The sequence below is a fragment of the Sapajus apella genome, unplaced genomic scaffold (assembly GCF_009761245.1).
Source record: "Sapajus apella isolate SASKATOON/1434 unplaced genomic scaffold, GSC_monkey_1.0 scaffold140, whole genome shotgun sequence".
Lineage (NCBI taxonomy): Eukaryota > Metazoa > Chordata > Mammalia > Primates > Cebidae > Sapajus > Sapajus apella.
This window is the reverse complement of record NW_022437080.1, coordinates 2217054-2235540: the sequence shown is the minus strand read 5'-3', so window position 1 is coordinate 2235540 and position 18487 is coordinate 2217054. Positions and strand designations below refer to the sequence as shown.

The 18487-nt window shown below is 57.3% G+C and overlaps 1 long non-coding RNA gene across 1 annotated transcript; it reads right to left on the bottom strand.

The window, feature by feature from the left end:
• Window positions 1–6687: 6687 nt before the first annotated feature.
• LOC116540481 lies at window positions 6688–17997 on the bottom strand. The gene is made up of 3 exons (XR_004264459.1): window positions 17595–17997; window positions 8093–8095; window positions 6688–6699 (listed from the first exon to the last, which is right to left on the bottom strand). It is a non-coding gene; the product is annotated as an uncharacterized LOC116540481 (long non-coding RNA).
• Window positions 17998–18487: the final 490 nt, after the last annotated feature.

Genomic DNA, 18487 nt, shown 5'->3' with positions numbered 1-18487 from the left:
CCCGTCTACTGTCCCATCTACTGTCCCCTCTCTACTGTCCCCGTCTATTGTCTCCTGCCTACTATCCCCTGTTTGCTCTCCCATCTACTGTCCCCGTCTACTGTGCCCCGTCTGCTGTCCCCTGTTCCCTGCCTGCTGTCCCCTGTCTGCTTTCCTTGTCTCCTGTTTCCTGTCTATTGTCCTCCATCTGCCATCTGTCTGCTGTGGCTCCTGAGGGCTGGGGCCTTCCTGAAGATCATGGCCTTAGGGTGGTGCTCCCCAGGGCTGCCTTACCAGAGGTGATTAGAGCCAGTGTTCCTCCTTGGAGCTGACCCACTGAGGCCTGCAGGCAGCTCTGGGGGTGGGCAGAGGAAATCTGTGGGCTAGGTTGGGGGTGGTGCAGGAATTCCACCCAGTCTTTGGAGGGTGGGGGTAGGGTTTCCCTTGCCAGACCACCTTGGAGGCCCAGCTCCACTCCCTGACTCCCAGGAGGCCCAGTGAGTTGTGGTGCAGGCAGAGGCCTGAGAAGGGGCACATTTTTGGAATTCCGAGCATGCCTGCATCCTTCCCAGACTCAGCTCTGGGGGAAGGCCAGCAGTGCAGACTTGCTGGCTTGGGCTCCAGTCAGTCGCACCCCACCCCCCCACCCCCCCACCCCGCCAAGCGCCTGGGGTGCGGCTTTCCAGAATGCTGTGATGAAACTTGCTGCACGGTGGACTCAGGAAAGGGGCAGGAGACTTAAGCCCCAGGGCATGTGGTACCAGGAAAAGACCATCAAAAATGATGCTACTTAATTTGGAGACCAAAATGTCATGACAATTTCTTTTTTCTTTTCTTTTTTTTTTTGGATCTTGCTCTGATCACCAGGGCTGGAGTGCAGTGGTGTGATCTTGGCTCACTGCACCTCCACCTCCCGGGTTCAAGTGATTCTCCTGCTTCAGCCTCCCGAGTAGCTGGGATTACAGGCACATGCCACCATGCCTGGCTGATTTTTGTATTTTTAGTAGAGACAGGGTTTCACCATGTTAGTCAGGCTGGTCTCGGACTCCTGAGCTCGAGTGATCTGCCTACCTCGGCTTCCCAAAGTGCTGGGATTATAGGCGTAAGCCACCACGCCCGGCCTGAAACATTCTTTCAAGGAAATTTATTTGGGATATCATATTAAAACACTAAAAGTAACATTTTTTATTTTTTTACTTATTTTACTTGGTAGAAAAGTAGCATTTTTTAAACACTCTATATTAACTTACCTTAAATTCTGGGTATGATGACACCTACGCATTAACAAAGGTAAGGTGTGTGTACGATGCTAGTGACACCGTGGTGCAGTATGAATATGTCACCGGACATCTGGCTCTTGGGATATGATCTTAGAAAGGGTCGCTCGATTTCTCTGGACCCCCAGGAGCCTTGCGCCCAGGTTGCTGGCCTGGTGCCCTTACCACTAGGCCTGGGCCTGCCTTCTCGCTGTGTGGGGATTTCCTCCTCTTCAGCTGGTCATCACCCAACTTGCTGAGTGCCCTTTGCAAGGGGCTTGGGGGGTGAGGGGAACAGCAACTTTCCTGGACTTTACCACACCCTGCATTTTTCTTGCGAGATTGGCTGTTTCCCTCTGCAGAGTCTCCGCAGGGTGTGTGCATTGTGCAGATGGGGGTAAGAGAGGCTGGGTTGACACCTCACCCCTGCACCAGCGGGCTCTCACTGGGGCCACAGCAGCATCTGTGGGATGCCACAGGGCCACTACTTCCTGCTCGTCCTGGCCTGGGGGTTGGTGGACTGGCGTTCACTGCTGGAAGGAGCTGCATCGTTATCAGATAACAAGTTTAAAATGACAAGAATTTGTTTTTCTCGTGAAAACAATGGACAGCTGCATAGGGGCAGTGCATGAGAGGTTCTTTTGTGAGAGTGGGGCTTCCTGAAACTTGACCTTGGTTTTTCCGCCCATCCATGGGGAAGTGGGCAGCAAAGGCTTGGAGGAAGAGGATCAGGACCTGCAGTTCCTCTAAGCCTCTGCTCTCCATTCTCTGTGTCGGTGTCCGGCTGGCGCCAGCGGGCATGCCTCTGTAAGAGCCCTTTTCCTCTTCTTCCTTCCAGCCCAGCCATGGAGCTGGAGTCCCATGTGGCCCAGGCCCCACTTGAATGTGACTGCTCTTCATGGGGTTAGCCCCGAGCAGCTCCCTCGGCATGGGGGGCTCTCGTGCCTCTCTTCCTACAGGTGAGCCTGGGAGAGTTGTCTGTAGCCAAAATCAAGTGTGCATTCTGTGCCAGGCCCTGCCCTCTCCAACTGGGCACATGCCCTCAGGGCAGCTGTTATGAGCCCACCTGCACTGTCCCCACCCATGGCCCTGGGCTGGGTTTCAGACTATAGCCTGGGACTGCCCTGCCCAGCGCCCACACTCCCAGGGCCCCAGACCCTTGATGACACCTCACCCCTGCACCTGTGGGTTCCCTTGTCTTTGCTGGGAACACAGCAGCACCAGCGGTCTGCATCTGTGGGATGTCTCACAGATACTCCTTCCTGCCTGTCCTGGCCTGGGGGTTGGTGGACTGAGGTGCACAGTGGGAGAGCAGCATGTGGGGACAGCATTATTATTGGGGAACAAGCTTAAAATGACAAGGATTTGTTTTTCTCATGAATCTCCAATTTGGGCTTGGCTAGGCAGACTGCTCCTCAGGGGTCACCAAAAGCCACCTGACTGAGGCCAGAGGGTCTCTTTGGAAAATACACACTCACTTGGCAGGCTGGTGCAGGCATCACCTGGGAGCCTACGTGAGCGCAGACCTCTTCATGGGCTTCTTTAAGGCAGGGAGGCTGGTTCCAAGAGTGGGCATCTCCAGAAAACCAGGAAGCCTTAGAGGGCACAGCACATCACTTTCATACGGGATAGTCAGTGGAAAAGTCACAGTGGCTCCCTCAGGTACGAGGAGTGGGGACACTGGCTCTACCTCTCGATGGCCGAGTGGCAGGGTTCTAGAAAAGCCTGTGGGATGGGAGAGGCCATGGCTGTCAGTTTTGGGGAAGATCTGGCACAGAAACGGCATCTTGGCAGGCCCCAGGGTGCCCTGCTCTATTCACACCTGTGTGATCCCCTCCTCTTGACTGCGGGCTGGATTCATTGACTCACTTCTAATGAACAAAATCTGGCAGAGGGACGGGGCATCACTTCCGAGATGCGACCATGACAAGGTTGTGACTTCTCTGGGGGGTGCTTTCTCTCACAGTCTCAGGTCACTCCTCCTGGGGAACACCAGCTACTACGCTGTAAAGCAACCTTGCAGAGCAGTACGCACAGCAAGGGATCGGGCCTCCAAGCTTATCCTCAAAGCCACAGGGAGCACTTGGAGGCCGGTCCCCAGCCGGTCCTCCAGATAAGGCTGCAGCCGGCTGATGACTTGACTGCATCCTCCCGACCAAGCTAGTGAGGGGCTTTCAGCAGAGCGAGTCCAGGTACCTGTGGAAACTGTGGGGTAATGAACTTGCACTGTTTTCCCTGCTAATTTCGGGGTCGTTTGTTACAGCGTGGTTGATAACACAAGTGGGTTTGCCGTAGAAAGTGGCTTGAACCCATGGCACGCGCATGTGTCTTTTCCACCCAGAGAAGATGAAAGCCATTTTGTCACTTGACTTCCTCTGGCTTTTGCCTACCATGGGTCATAGTGACAGCAGTGAAAATTTCTCTGAAGAAGAAAGGAAAAAAAGGGGAAAACCGCATTTTGGTGAAAAGGATTCTGTATCAGGAAGGAGGTATTTTCACTAATCTCCTGGCTCTCCACCAATTTGTGTTTATTCATGCGATCCACCCAACATCTACTGGGCACCACCCCTGAGCCAGGCAGTGAGAGGGGCACAGAGGTGGCTCAGGTGACATACAGGGTTGCGGGGGCTCCCCTTGAGGGATGGACCCTGTGGCATGACAGAGAGACACGGGCCTTAAACGGCCTCCCAGGGCTGCTGAAGAGGCAGACATGGAGGGAAATTACCTTGAAACCAGCCCCTGTCCTCCAAGGAGTGATGAGCTGAGCTCTTAGAGGTAACAGCTGGCATTTGCACTCTGTGCTCTAGTTCACATTAGGTTCATAGGCAGGCAAGACAGATCCGAGGGTGGGGCAGGGCACACGCCTGGGTCCCTGAAGTGGCAGGGTGAATGGGGACTGCAAGGGAGTGTGGAGTGTCCCCGCAGTGGGAGGCCTGGCCTGGCCTGCTGTCTTCCTCACAGCAGCCTCCCAGCCTGTGTCCCGTGGAGCACAGCCTCTCCCAGCTCAGGAAAGGGCCAGAAGGCTGGTGATCACACTCCCAGCAGCAGGCTCCTGGGGACTGAAGGCTGCATCTCACAGCCCAGGTGCTGGGGGCCTGGCCGGGACACCCACAGCCTGAGTCCTGGCTTGCCAGCTATGTTGTCTTTGTGGGGGACAATGTGGGGAGAGGCACCAGGGAAGCCAGGGGAGTGTGTGCTCATTCCCACCCCCCACCTACCTGAACACCTGCCTGGGAGCTCGGGCCACTGAGGGCTGGTCCTGGGCCCAGCACCCTTCAGCTGGGCGGCCAGACAGTCTGCTAGGGCCCTGGCCTGCAACTGAGACAGCTGCGTCTTCCCTCCTCACTGCAGTGCCCCCCATCAGCATCCTTGTGGCCCTGAGGTCCTGTTTCCTTTGCCAGGCCTCTGAGTGGCTCTTGCCAGGTTAAGGCTGAACAAGGGCAGTGGGGAAGGAAGGGCCTTGGCTGCCACCTCTCCTGCCCCCTGCATCTTCTAGGTGTGCCGCCTCCTGGGTGCAGGAAGCGGGGGTCCACTCCTGGTTCCTGGTTCTGGGATTGCTGCCATGTCCTCAGCCTTCTGCGGCCCCAGCTGCCTCATTTCTTGGGGTATGATCCCAGTGCCTGGTGTATGAACACAGTGACAAGAGTAACAGCACTTGGCCTCAAGGATGCCCGCCCTGCACAGGGGCTGCCTGGAGGCCCGCCCACCTTCACAGTCCCACCTCACAGGCAGGACAAGAGCCTGTGAGAGGCGCACAGCGGCAGCGTGGGCACTCCGAGACTGTGCTGGGCAAAGGAGCTTGTGCTTGTTACAGTGCTGGTCTTGGTCAGGTTCCGTGCCTGTGGCCGATCCATGGCCAGCACGCACAAGGCTGGGCCCTTGGTGGCGCCACCAATCTGCCCACCCATCTGGGAGGCCACGGGCTCTGTGCCTTCGAGGTAGGAAAGGGCGGGTGCCTTCAGGGCACTGGTTGTTCCGAAAGACTGGCTGTGGGCCCTAGGAGATGGCCCTGGGTTTGGGAAGCCCACGTGGACGTTGTGAGGGTGTAGAAGGGAAACGAGGCTGCTTCAGAAGCATCTGTGCGTCTCTCCCTCTCTCCAGATTCTGAGAGAATGGCGGCTGTCTAGGACGACCATCCTACAGAAGAAGGCCACGGGCAGGAGGGGAACGGGGTAGGGGTGCAGCTTCCCCTGGATGTTAGGGGAGAAGGGATTACTCACATATGGGGATAGATCAGAATCATCGGGAGGGCCGGTGTGCAATGCACACAGGGAACACATGTCCCGCTTCCAATTCTCAGCATCAGTGTAAACATGGTGAGGCCTTCATCAAAATAGAAGAGGAAAACTTGACAAGTAATTTCCTGGCACCTTGGTGGTGCCATGCTGGTGACCACCACACTGGGGTCAAGGGATCTGGGCTCTAATTGTGTCTCTACCTTAAGTCAGCCTTGTACGTGATGCACTGTGGCAGGACTGGCAGAGGCATGGCTTTGTCACCCATAACATCGGGGCCATCCTGTGCCTGTGGCAGGCATCACTGATCCACCCCAGAGCACCTTCAGGCTGGACTGACAGGCAGCCTGGGGACCCTTCTCAACACGCTGCTCCAGGCGGAAACGACCCATGTTGTTCATGTTAGAGCATGAGGCTGCTCACCGCCGGGCTAGAGCCACTCTTTGGATCCTTCGGTCCCAGCAGCCTGCCTGGCGGGGGCAGGTTCTTTGGAGACGCTGAACAGCCGCGCAGCCTCGGCTGGTCAGTTTCCTTGTTTCATGCAGTGAGGATAATTCTTGTCTTGCTACTACCAGATCGCAGGTAGCCTCCAAGGTGGCCACGAGGGAGCAGTTGCCCATTGCACAGCTTCTTCAAGCACAGCAGAGCAGATGGAGTTCACACCTGTTTGGTGGGGGTGGATTAGTGGCACGGATGGCAATAACTACTAACGCATGGGTGCTTCCTTCAAGCCAGGGCCTGCCTGAGCGGTTTTCCTGTTTGCTCCACTGAATGGGATGATGTGCGTGAGAGATTAGGAAACGGAGGTGCGTAGAGGTGAAGCAACTTGCTAAGGGTCTGTGGAGGTGGGAGGGCAAGTAGACAAGGGCCCACGTTTGCCTCCTCCCAGGTCACCAGGGCCTTGTCCAAGCACCCAGACCTTTCTGACCAAAATGGTGCTGTTGCTGGGCCGGCTGCTCGGGTCAGAGCCCTGGGCCAGGCCCCAGCTTGTCTGACTCGGTGGGGAGGAGGGAGATGGATGGAGATGGGGTGGGGTGCAGGACTGCAGCTGAATGCGGCCGCCAGCCTGGGGGCGGTTCCTGGGCTGGGATCCGGACAGGGCTCGGGTTTCTCTGGGGGAGGGGGTCTGTGCCTGCACTTAGCAAGAGCATTGTTTCCAGCGAGAAGGGCTTTTTATGTAGGTTCCCTGGGAAATCAGGCAAGTCCAGGCTCCCTGCCGAGTGTCCGCACTCCCTGCAGGCTGGTGGGAGATGCCTGCCCGGTCCTTAGCACTGGAGAAAAACACGCTTATAAACAAAACAAGACAAAACAAAACAATGTTATTGTTTTCTCTCCTCCTTTGATTTTAAAAGTAATACATGCTCTTTGCAGAGACTTTGGAAAATACAGAAGAGAATAAAGAGTAAGTGACCCCAGCAGTAAGCCCCCAGCCTGAGCTGACTGTGGGGGCAACCTCTGGCACGAAGGAGCGAACTCCCGGTGAGCTGACCTTCCTGACCCATCCATTAGGGCCTGGTCGGAGCCAACCGTGGGAAAAGGCTGCCGGCAGGGCCTGGGAGGGGCAGCCATTGTCCTACACCCCTCCTACCCCGTAAATCCTTCTCAGCCAGAGCCTGCAATGCTCCGTGGGAAGATTGATGGGGACACTGATCCTGTCGGCTGTCCCTGCACTGGGACACTTGTGATTTAATTCCTGCGCAGCCCGAGGGAGCCTCTGAAACTGTTCTTTGCAAAAACAATATCAGTCCTGACTCTGAGAGGAAAGAGAGTGGAGAGCTTGGGTTACTCTCCAAGGTGACATGTAAGGTCAGGGGAGGCGGGAGGCCAGGGCCTAGTTGATCTGCCTGGCGGGAGGCGTCTTTGAATGACAAAAAGTTTACCCTCCTGCCACCATCAGACAGCCCTTGTGGAGGAGGGCGAGGGGCGCAGAGGGACTCCTGGTGAACAGGGGAGGGATGAGCGCCCCCAACCCCAGGGCAGGAAACACCTCTTCCAGCCTCCTGTCTGTACTGCTGCAGTTTTGGAAGAATCTTAGGGAAGGAAAATGTGCACATTGAAAATGCCTCCACTTCTGGTCTCTGCAAGGAGAGTCAGGATCTATAGGCTCCTCATCCAGGAGGGGCTGGGGTCCAAGGAAGGGCTGGGTCCTTGGAGCCAGGTAGACCAGAGTTCTGGGCCTGACTGCCACTTCCTAGCCCTGCGGACTTGACCTACTTCCTTCCCTCTGTGAGCTTCAGTCATCTCTTCTGTAAAATGGGAATGACCATTGCGCTGCCTTTGAACGGGAGGCTGCAGGCCCATTGGAGATGGCACAGTGCCCCACCCGCGCAGCCTCCAGGCCCCAGCAGCTGTAATGTTATCTAAATGTCTCATTGGCAAACACGTGATCTCATTTCATCCCATTGTACTGCTGGACAGGAATCCTCAGTCCCTGTGGATGGACGAGGAAAACGAACCTCAGAGAACTGGAGCTGCTTGCCTGAGGTTCCGTGGTCAGGCTTGAACCCGGGTCTGGTGACCCCAAGCCCTCACCTCTGGTGCCCTCAGGATTTAATCTTCCTTTTCTGTGCCAGTCTGTGGCCTGGCTGGCCTCCCAGGTGGCCCACTGGAGCCCAACTCCACCTACTGTGACTCGCACAGTGGTGGTGGGCTTGCTAGTGTCACGGCCCACTGAGCAGGTGGTGGGGCAGGGTGGTGACGAACCTTGCTGTCTGCTCAGCTGCATACAGTGGTCAGAGGCTGCCCACCACCCCAGCTCGCGACAGACCATGCAGTCACATCACCCTGCGGCTGCCGTGGTCAAGATCACTGTCCTTCTCTTCTCTTTCCACCCTGCCTCTTATGTTCCTAAACTCTCTGTGACCTCAACTGTCCTCAGAGCTCTTGGGATGGTCTGGCAGGAGGGCAGCTCTCGTGATGGATGGGGTGGGCTGCCTGCTTCACTCGACCGTGGAAATGGAGTCACCTCTGTGGGGCGTCCTTTGCTCCCCTCTCCAAGATGGCTTTTCATCCTAACAGCGAGGCTGTTCTGGAGGTGCGTTTGTCAGGAAATAACAGCCTCTCAGCAGAGGGCAGCTCTTTGGGGCTCACATCAGAGTCCCCACTTCCCTGGCCTGGCATCCTTCCCATGATGGCCGTGGCCCCTCCAGGGACAGCTGCAGGACTGGCCTAGCATGTGGGTGCTGAAAAGCTCCCCAAAAGCCTAGGGGTCCAGGGGCTGCAGATAAATCACAGCCTGGTGGGGCCAGCGATGGGGAAATGTTTCCCCACACCTGGCCGGGCTTCCTCCCAGGCTTCCGGCCACCTGTGGCTGTAAGTCCACAGGAGGAGGGGAGTCCTCTGCTCTCTGTTGCTGCTTTGTCTTCTCAAATAGAGTCGGCATGTACAGTTCTTCATTATCTTTAAAAATAGACTTAGCAATAAACTATGGTTTCTTATGTGTTACAGGCACGACAATGACATAAACGTGGCTGTCTCTGATTGTCACAGGTGTAAGGACACACAGTTGGGGGACAGTGTGGGTGCTGGAGGTGTCAGATCTGAATCTGAAACTCACTTCTGCCACTGACTACCTGTGTGACCTTGGAAAGGTCACAGCTGCTCAGACTTGTGTCACCTGAAAATGGGTACACCAAAGGCTCAGGGCATTGTCAGGTAATAGGTCCTAAGACACCTGCAGAGCTTTTCTGTTTTTTTGGCTGGGTGGGGGGAGCATCTTGGCCTGTGTGTGCTTGTCAGTACCGAGCACCCCATGTGTGTGAAGATGCAGGTGGCTAATGCGGTGTTTGTCACCTAAGCATTGGTAGCTGCCCTGCAGCAGGTCAGCTGCCCAGCCGTGGTGATGTCCCTGTCTCAAGGCACTTTTGATTTCTGCCAGCAGCAGGGAGGGCCATGCTGTCTCCAGGGGCTGCAGTGTGCGGAGGCCAACTTCGGTGTTTCTCACTTGGCAGCTGAGGAGGGTCCCCGAGGTGTTCCAGGCTGGCCGTCTGCTCAGGTGCTCACTCTGTCTGATGCTCAAGGATAGCTGGGCACAAGAACAGAACAAGTGCTGCCCTTGCCCCATTTTTCTGGTTACTACTTCCTGGGCCCCTTTCCCATCACCTGCCCCCTCCCTGCTGTCCTTCAGAGCATGGCAGAGCACACGGTGGCCATTCTCCCACGACGCCTCCTTGCAGCCATTGCTCTGCTCCTTGGGGGCTTGGAGTGTCTGGCCTCGGCTATAAATTACACACATCTAGTAATTTTATGAAAATTTATGAACTCCTCTTTTGGCTGTGAATGCACAACTCCTTTTTTCCGCCTCTGGAGCTGTGAGGTTGGCAGGCTGCACCCGGCTTCGTTAATTCCCAGAATGTCAGCAGAACTTGTTGGGATGAGCGAAGACTCAAATATGCAGTCAAGAAATGGGAGAAGGCCGTGGGGGCTTCACCGGGGAGATGGGGTGCAGCGTGCCGCAGGGACGTGCGTGTCTACGTGCTGCACGTGCTGCAGGGGCCTAGACACCACAGGCTGGGGCTCCAGGACTAAGGTCCACGTGGCTGGGAGTGGGCCATGGTAGGTAGAGTGTGGTGTTGCCCAGCCACCTGGGCTGGAGCTGCCCGCCCCCCGTGCCCTGTGCTCTTTCATGGGAATTGTCATTTCTCTTGCTTCCTTCCCTCACCTGTGCAGTCTCTTCTGTGTTTTCACACCTATGGCTCCCTTGAGGCTTAAAAGAGAAATGAGGACCACGGTGGGACCCTGCGGTGGGACCCGGGGTGGGACCTGCGGTGGGACCCTGTGTTGGGACCCTGTGTTGGGGCCCGTGGTGGGACCTGTGGCGGGACCCGTGGTGGGACCACAGCCGTGCTGGAGGTCCTGCTCCTGCCTGACACCCAGCAGGTTTTGTCCTCGAGTGTGGGGTTGGGGGAAGCCAGGGCTGGAGGAGCCCAGGTCTCTGCAGGTCTCTAGTAAGGCTGCTGGGACTAGGGGCCTGGGAAGGCTCCAGGGTTCTAGTGAAGGGAAGCTCCTGGAATCACGCACCCCTGCTGCTGTCCCCTTTGGCTGCACTGCCAGAATTGTCCTTTGCACAGTGTGTAATTCTTACATTCTGGTCCCATTTCCGAGTTCTAGGGGGAGCCCTGTGTGGCCAGAGTGGCCGCGCAGCAGTTGCTCTGTGCTCCTTTATTGGACGCGATGTCAGAGGCCTTACCTGAGTGCAGTTCCCTTCAGCAACATCCGCCAAGGCATCCTGAGGCTCCTCCTGTGTCAGAGGCATCACTCCCCAACACACGGCCCTGCCAGTCTACACGTTCTACGTGGTGCTGCCTGGCCAACACACCTCCTTGAGACCCTGCCCCAACCATGGCCAGGCCTTTGGAAAAAAGTTTCCCAGGGCCTTCCCGAGCCTGCTCTTTCCCGTCTTCGGCATTTCCTCCCAGGCTGGGTTCCTTCAGCGCCCCACAGCTCTCGCAGGGCTGTCTCAGATTTGAGTTGGAGCCCGTTCCTCCGGAAGGCTAAAGCCTGCCGTGGCTCCCCGCTGCCCTCAGGGTGAAACCTGTGCTCTCTTCCCAGCTGCAGGTCTCGGCCTTTCCCATTCCCCCTCTCCTCTCACACCTTCTGCTGCAGCCAGGCAAGCTGTGGGGTTCACTGAAGTGGGGAGACTGCTCTGTCCCCTGACCCTTCACCCACACTGCCCCCCTCCCTGGAGGACTTCCTAATCTGAAGGGCTCGCGTCCTGCTGCTTCGCTTCTCTCAGAATCCTCTCCTGGTCCTCCCAGCAGGCTGGGTGCCCATCTTTTGTGCCCTGCTGTGTTCTTGCAGATGCCACTGCTGCACCTGGGGCATGCTGGCACTTCTCCTCACTTGCTGGTGCGTCACCCCCGCAGGGCCCTGAGCACCCTGAGGCATCTCGGTGTCCCTGGAGCAAACTGTGGGGCTGACACACACTTGGACACACGCGTGGTCGGCCCTCCATCCACTGCACAGACTCCAGCAGGGCCCGCAGAGTGCTCGGTGGTGCATGGCCTCCCCTACAGTGGGCAGCACTGCGGCAGGCTGCGGGCAGAGGTGGCGGGAGCACCAAGGACAGTGAGGGAGGCGCAGGTGGGGCAGGCTGGGGCTGCCGGCCCTGACAAGCACTGTGAAATATTTGTGGCTGCCTAGGCTTTGCCCGGTGGTCGGAGAGGAATTGTAAGCATGCGTGCTATGTAAACACATGTCACGTTGAAATGGGCTGACGGGTGGGGAGTGCCGGGGTGGGGCTGTGTGGCCTCCCTCTCTGGCGCTCTGCTTGGGGGAAGTCCAGAGAGCAGAGGCCCAGGTGACAGCTTTTCTTCCAGGAGATGCTGGGTCCTGGTTATGGGCTAGGCCTGGCTGGGCATGGGGCTGGGCATGGGGCACATGCACCCACCCGCACCCCTGTGGGGAATCCCGTACCCTTGCTGCTCTGCTGAGAGGTGAGGGGCACGCTCCCACAGGTCAGGAGAGATGGGACCAAGGTTTGCATCCAGCTGTGTCTCTTATCCAGCCTGGAGACTTTCCCTCAGCCCACACCACACCTGGCTGAAGGGGAGCTGACCACGGAGCCAGGCTCCGTCACCCTCAGTGCTAGTGCACACCCTTAGGAGCCATGCGCAGTAGAGACGTTCTGAGCCATCGGCCCTGGGAGACCCCGATTCTAAGGGGGTGACCCTTCCCTGGCTAGACTGCCAGGAAGGAGGGTGCCTATCTCTCATCCAAGGAGCAGGGTAGGAGGGTGGGAGAGAGGGGGTGGAGGCACAGGTGGTGTAGGGGAGGTGGCGTATGCCGCTTCTGGGCTGGCACGCCAGGGACGTTGCAGGGCAGCTGGCGCTGGGGAAGGTGGCAGGAAAGCAGCGAGCTTTTGCATTTCAGCCAGCTTACGCATTTTAAAGCCGGGGCTCCATTTCACCGCTACATCTTCCGTGTAGACTTTCTCACCATCCCCCAAACCCTCGCCTCCCTCCCCTCTCACCCTGTTGAGTCCAGAAAGGCACCCCCAGCAGCGCTGGCTCAGGGGCGGCAGGAGGCTGCCAGTAAGCCGCACGCACCGGCCCAGGAAGGCCGTAAATCAAGCACGGCGGTACACTCTCCATCTTGAGGAATTTGGAGGAAAAACAGATGGTTGTAGCTGGGCGACATTTACTTTCTGTCTGTCAATATTTGAGAAGTTTTATTACTTTGCAGTGCCAGGTTTTAGAATAAATTAAATGGCTAATGGAAATATTAAAATAGAATTAATTTAACTAAACAAATACAACTGGGAGAGTCAGTACGATTTGTTTAAAAATTACTAAATTTATTCTCAAAATGAAGCCTCCGGGAAGGAAGTAATTCCTTACTCCCTTGGGTCAGAGCTCAGCCAGCCAGACTTCACCAGGCACTCTCTGGGGGCCAGGACCTGGGCTGGCGTCAGGCAGCAGCCGGGCTGGCCTGGACTAGCCTGCCGGGGCGCTCACAGCCTGGCAGGGGAGACACACACAAGTCTCAGCCTCTCCTGGGATCCCATCAGGGACTTGCCAAGCACACACTCAGGGCTGGGAGGTGGCTCTGGGGGGGCTGGACTCTGCCTGCCTCATCTCTGTCCAGTCCCCTAGTCCCTAAGCGCCTGAGGTCAAAGATTCAGAGGATACTTCAGTCCTACCCCTGCCTTCAGTGAGCTCACAATTGAGGGAGGGAAGGGAGAAATTAACAGGTAACAGGCAAGATGGAGGGGAGGGAAGGGAGAAATTAACAGGTAACAGGCAAGATGGAGTAAAATGTCTCCAGAACTCTAGTGGCGCTAGAGACAAGCTCAGCGTGCATTGGGGGAGGGTAGGCCAAGTTTTTTGTTTGTTTGTTTTAAAGAAATATTGATTTGATGCCCATTTTAATGCTTTGAGATAGATACAGAAGCAATTCTTTGTCCAACAGCACTAACTGCCTCATGGCCCTGCCTTTTTGCCAGAAACCCCACCATTAGAAAATCTTTTCTTATACTAGAGCATTGCCTGCTATGCGTCTGTTACAATGCAAGCAGGGAGACCATCCATGCCCCGACCCTAATGCTTTCCTCAGAAACACAGAGGTGGGCCCTGGAGGCTGTGGTTCTTGAGAAGGGGTGAAGGTGCAGAGTGGGGAGGTGGCAGTCAGAAAGTAGAAGAGAACCAGCCTTCATCAAGGGCAGTCCGGGGTGTCTTCACTTATCACTCGTGCAGCCCCGCCCTGGGCTGGGGTGCTGGGAAGGCCCGGTGATGTCTTCAGACTTCATCTCACATGGATGAGGACCCTGGGCAAGCGGGCCAGGGCAGGGACGCCTGACTCACCCTCCGTGAAGAGGGAGAGCCCTGCTACTCTGGGCCTGGGGCACTTCAGGTGCCCAGAATCACCCTCAACAGTCCCGGAAGGGCCTGGGCCTTCCAGTTTCTCCGGCTGCCCCTTTGGAGAAGGACCCAGGAATGTGACTGGCCATCCTTGCCAGGAAGTTGCAGGGCCTTTCTCCCGGGGACCCACGGGTGTTCTAGAGCGCCTTTGCCCTCAGTCTCCTGGCCGTCTGTCTCAGTCGCTTAGTGCCGCCACAATAAAACACCCGAGGACAGGTAACTGAGGAAGAACAGATAGGTCTCCTCTGGCAGTTCCAGAGGCTGGAAGTCCAGGATCAAGGGGCTGGCAGGTTGGGAACCTGGTGAGGGCTGCTCGCTGCTTCCAGGATGGTGCCTGGTGCCCAGTCGTCGGAGGCCAGGTATGCTGTGTCCCCTGCAGCGGGAGGTGGAGGAGTCAAGCCTTTTCATACGCACAGCTAACCCCACTTGAGGGGGAGGAGCCCCCCCCAGCCTGGTCACCTCTTAAAGGCTCCACCTCTTGACACGTTCAAGTGTACTGGCAATACCTGTAATTTGGAGGGACATGTTCAAACCATTGTGTCCCCCAACCTTGATTTATTCTGATGGCAGGCAAATGACTGCTTGGCTCTCAGCACTTGCTGGGCACTCAGCTCTTGTTCCTCATCATATACTCACGCCCGTTTCTGGCCTGGGCACTGCCACTTGGCCTCCGCCAGGTTGGGCTCCTGTCCTTGCCCCCGCTGCGCAGAGCCGAGGTCTGCAGCAGCGTCTGCTGCCATCAGCCTGGCCTTTGAGGACCTCCAGCAGCGCGCCGCTCACCACTGGGGCCTTTTCATGAATGCCCAGGGCATCCCCAGCCCTTCCTGGGAACATGGAACCTGGTAGGTTTCCTTCCTATGCAGCCCAGCTGCTCAAGCAGGCCCACTTCTGAGACCTCTGCTGTGCCTCTGCTGTCTGCTGTGGCAATGCTGGCATTTCCAATTCTCAGAGGCCCCAGCTTCTTGCCAGCTCCAGGAACCAGAAGCCATAGTGTGAGCTCTGTAACCTGGGTCCTTGCAGGAGGCTAAAGCCCTCTGTGCCGGCACCTCCTTCCTTACCTGTGGTTCTGGACCTTGATGTGGCACCCCCAAATGGGCATGTATTTCCAGCCCCTGCGACGGCATGCCACCTAGCCCTGTAGCCCTCTAGGAACATGGGGAGATGATCTTGTTCTTCCTCTCACAGACCAGCACCTTCCCACTGGGCTGTGCCACGGTGATGCTGGTTGCAGGAGGGAAGGGGACTTGTCTCCTCTGGCACTGCCTGGAAGCTGCCTCATTTGAGCCTCTGCAGGGTCATCAGTCAGACGGGACACTGTCTCCTCATAGGGGAGTGGGCTGCCCTGCCCTCTCCTCTTAGTGGGTTCAGGGATCTGGGAGTTGCACCGCTAAGGTTCCACATCCCTGGCCTCGAGTCCTGTTCTTTGCACACTGGGGCCCGGAACGTGCTGTGGGGAGCCTGCCAGGTCCGGAATTCCATCTTTTCTGAAGCGTGGTGCTCGTGCAGTGAGGTCCTGAGCTCACTCTCTGCTCCCTGTCCTTGGCTCAGATTAGGGCTTCCCTCAGGGCTGCCAGGGAGGCCCCTGAGATCTCACCTTGTGTCTTGAGTGGGCCATGGATCACCCGAAGCCTGTTTTCATTTTCAGTAAATCAGTGACCTCATCCAAGGGCTGTTCAGTTCCCTGGTCCTATGTGCCCACGTCTCTCAGGGCTAGCGATGCTGCGCTGGCCCCTGCGTCCTCCTCTGCAGGTCTCCTGGCCCTGCTCACCATAGGCACGATTCATCTTTTATGCCTTAGCAGCACCCAAGGCCTCTCTGGTCTCCATCGCCCTCAGGCGGGTCAGGGAGCAGCTCCAACATCTGCCTTTATTTTATTCTTATTTTTGAGACAGAGTCTCCCTCTGTTGCCAGGCTGGAGTGCAATGGTGCCATCTCGGCTCACTGCAACCTCTGCCTCCTGGGCTCAAGTGATTCTGCTGCCTCAGCCTCCTGAGTAACTGGGACCACGGGCATGCGCCACCACACCTGGCTACTTTTTGTGTTTTTTAGTAGAGATGGGGTTTCACCACGTTGGCCTGGATGGTCTGGATCTCTTCACCTCGAGATCCGCCCTCCTCAGCCTCCCAAAGTGCTGGGATTACAGGCATGAGCCGCCACGCCTGGCCAACATTTACCTTTAGAATCTGTCTCCCAGGTCTGCTGCCAGAGCTGACTTTTCCTGGAAACAGATTCAGAACTGGAGAGTTGGGTGGGGCGATTTTAGAAGGCATCCCTGCGGGGCGGCAGGCTGTGGGGCTGGGCAGAGGGAGGCTCTGGGCAGTTGAACTGAGGCTTCGGCTGGTCCTACGGCACTCGGTGGGGCCGGCTCTCAGAGCTGCGCCTGGCGAATGCAAAGGGCTGGACCTTTGGACCCCTCGTCAGGCAGCCACGGGCCTGCAGACCAGCTCTGGAAGGGGCTGCAATCTTGGGCAAGGGGCTGCCAGCAAGGCATGCTTCCCACCTTCCCGGAGGCTGGCCTGGGCTTGCAGGAGGCGAGCTGCTCTTTAGATGCCAGAGAGTGGCTCACCTCTGGGAGGAGGAAGGGTCCAACTTGTCCTCTGCTGCTGAGGGGCAAGCGGGATGTGGACTGGAACTTGCTCCAGGGGAGGGGTGGGACTGGGCACCGATTGGAGAGGGGTTTGGAGCAGGCCACCCCAGATGCTGCGGGGTGGTTGAAGGCGTCCCCCCATTACATGGGGGCCTTGCCTGAGCTCAGCCTCAGGGGACAGGACAACGCTTTCCTTTGGTCTCCCTTTGTGTTCCCCTCTCCAGCCCAGACATTCCAAGAAGGTGGGGGAGGAGGAAATGCAGAACAAAGCTGCCTGGGCCAAAGAACATCACGGTCTTAATTGAAACGTTCAAAAAGACAATCCTGTCGGATTTGAAGCTGTCAACAAAGCAAGTTTGCGCTCTCCCCGCCCTCTTGGTCATCCACGCATCATGCTTCCCTCTCCCACCTCCACCTGCCCATTCACTCCTCCGTCTGTCTGCACCAGCACCAGCGTGTCTGCAGCCAACGGTGACCATAGGCTGCGCTTCCGTGGGCACGGGCGCTGGCTCTCCCTTCTCCGGGCTCCACCCAGTCTGAACAATGGCACGGCTCCAGCTTTCTTTAAATCAAGAGAGGAAAATATTTTGGAAACAGGCTAAATAGGACTTAATTTGCCATGTGGTTGGAATTAACAGAGCACTTCCCACCAGCCTTTGAAGGGCTCAGTGGTTGAGGCCTTGCTCTCTCTGCCTGGATTCGAAGTCTCGTGGTCAGGGCCTGTGGACATCCTGGGCTGAGCCGGAGCTTGCACAGAACATTGTGGGTCAATGTTTGCCTTCAGTGGCTACACTGAGGGGTGGCTGGAGCCTTGGAAAGCCTTCCTCCTCACGAGGGCAATGCCTCCCTGAACTTGCAGGAGCCACAGCTCTGGGCTCAGGTCTCCAGGGAGGCAGATGTCACCAGAGAGGTGTCCAGGGACCCCTGGTGGGCATGACTCACTGGGGCTCAACCCAGACCCCCTGGTTTCCTCCGTCTTGCTCAGGTCTTGCCCCATGTGGCTCGCAGGGGTAAAGAGATGTGGCGAGGAGAAGGCGCACTGCAGAGAGCCCTGGTCAGTGTCGTTAAAAACTGGCCCCCACACACTTTAAAGCTGCGTGATATTCCACCTTAGGGACCTGCTTTCATGCACTGACTGGTCTCCTGCTGCTGGGGGCTCTGGTCGCTTCAAGACCTGAACATGTGGGCATCTATATGGTGACTTCCCGGGAGCGGAGGACCACCAGGTTGCCTAAGGAGGGGTGAACCGGCCCAGGTCAGAAATGGAACAGGTCAAAACTCCCGTGCTGATCGGTGGTGGGATTGTGCCTGTGAATAGCCACTGCACTCCAGCCTGGGCAACATAGCGACACCTGTGTTTTTCTCTTAAAAAAAAAAAAAAGACCTGAACATGTCATCACCTCTTTGCTGAGGTCCCTGGAGGCGAGCCTGCTGGGCTGAGACACGCCGAGGGTCGTTGCTATGTGCCTGGCATGCCTGTGAGTTGTACACTCCATCTTGGCTGCTGAGCGCCACCTCCGTGTCCCCAGGCTTCCGTCCCCTATGAGTGCCTTCTGACCTCCCCTGGATGTGGCAGCCCCTATTCTCCCTCTGTCTCACACTGTTGCTCCTGGCACTTGTGGGGCTGCAGGTCATGAGGGCTGCCATCCAAGACAGAGTCCCTGCCCCGGGGAGTCTGGGCCCCGAGCCTAGCCAGCCATGGTGGAGAGCCTGGCTGTGTCTCGGTGCTGCAGCAACCCCTGAGGGAGGGGAGCTGTGAGCCCCAGAGCCTTGGAGTGGGGGGCGAAGACCTCATGCATGGTAAGATGATGTTGCAGGCCCCAGGGACCCCTGCCTGTCAGTGGGGAACCCACCAGGCCACCATCAGCTCTCTGGAGTGCAGCCCAGGCTTCCACCTTCTCTCCGGAGCAGCCTGGGGTCCTCTCCACCCCAGTAGCATTCTGAGAGCTGCAGAGTCTGTCTGGTGCCAGGAACCCCGGCCCACTGCACACATCAGGGCAAGTGTGCAAAGGGGAGCCCCCTCCTTGGGGTGTGTGTATGTCACCCTGAGAGTCCAGCTGGGTCTCTCACTCT